The sequence below is a fragment of the Prionailurus viverrinus genome, chromosome B1 (genome assembly GCF_022837055.1).
Source record: "Prionailurus viverrinus isolate Anna chromosome B1, UM_Priviv_1.0, whole genome shotgun sequence".
Taxonomy (NCBI): domain Eukaryota; kingdom Metazoa; phylum Chordata; class Mammalia; order Carnivora; family Felidae; genus Prionailurus; species Prionailurus viverrinus.
This window is the reverse complement of record NC_062564.1, coordinates 62,770,548-62,771,697: the sequence shown is the minus strand read 5'-3', so window position 1 is coordinate 62,771,697 and position 1,150 is coordinate 62,770,548. Positions and strand designations below refer to the sequence as shown.

The window sequence follows — 1,150 nt, the reverse complement described above, 5'->3', positions numbered from 1 at the left end:
GTTGTGATCTCATGGTGGTGGGATTGATCCCAGAGTTGGACTCTGTGCTAAGCATGGAGCCTGCTTGCCATCCTCTCTCTCTCCCTGTCCTTCCACTGCTCTCTCTCTCTCTCAAAAAAAAAAAAAAAAAGTCAAACATTTTGAATTCTCTGAATATCCCAGTTTAATTTTAATTTGTAACTTTAATTTTTTACACATTAAAACACTCATAATTGAAGTATACTTATTTTATGTACAGTGAGTTAGCATGAAGGTATGTATCTTGAATATCTGCAATTAAGGTAGGCCTCTTGGATGATCCACTCAAGGAGGTTCACTTCATCCAACTTAATAGAACCTCTATCTTTCGCGCACTGACGAAAACACTGGTGGCACATATCGAGGCCATATTTATGGATCAGAAGGCACCATTTTGAGCAGATGTCTCAAGAACCGGGGCCAGATTTCCTGGGATGGCTCCAGGAGAGCTGCTGGTGACCCATCTCACTCTTTCGGATGCAATGAGTCAAAGGCCCAATTTAATTTCTAAATTGAAGACAATTTGCCGCTAACAGGGGTTCTGTAAATGGAAACAAGGAAAATAAGAAATCATGTATAAACTTAATTTTGCCTTTCCTTTTTATTTGTCTCTGACTCTCCTTCCCATTTGTGAATCTAACATTATGCAGCTAACATTATGACTCCATTTTAGAACACAAAGTTTAATAATTATATTTGTTGACAATATTTCTCCTGTTATATCAATCTTCTCATCCTGTGGAGTTTCAATATCAATTCGATAATCATTATACATCGGTACTATAATACTGTTTTCACACTTGTGTTCTTTCTTACGTTCAATCAGTGGTTCTCTTGAGTGCACATTCTTGATTTTTACAGAAAAAATAATTAACAAATTTCCCAAGGCTTTGTTAAACCTGAAAATATCTTTTTTTAAAAAAAATTTTTTTAACGTTTATTTATTTTTGGGACAGAGAGAGACAGAGCATGAACGGGGGAGGGGCAGAGAGAGAGGGAGATACAGAATCCAAAGCAGGCTCCAGGCTCTGAGCCATCAGCCGAGAGCCCGACGCGGGGCTCGAACTCATGAACCGCGAGATTGTGACCTGAGCCGAAGTCGGACGCTCAACCGACTGAGCCACCCAGGCGC

General features: G+C 39.7%; 1 pseudogene; it reads right to left on the bottom strand.

Annotated features, from left to right (window-relative positions):
- Positions 1-242: 242 nt before the first annotated feature.
- On the bottom strand, positions 243-488 carry LOC125164765 (40S ribosomal protein S29-like; annotated as a pseudogene).
- Positions 489-1,150: the final 662 nt, after the last annotated feature.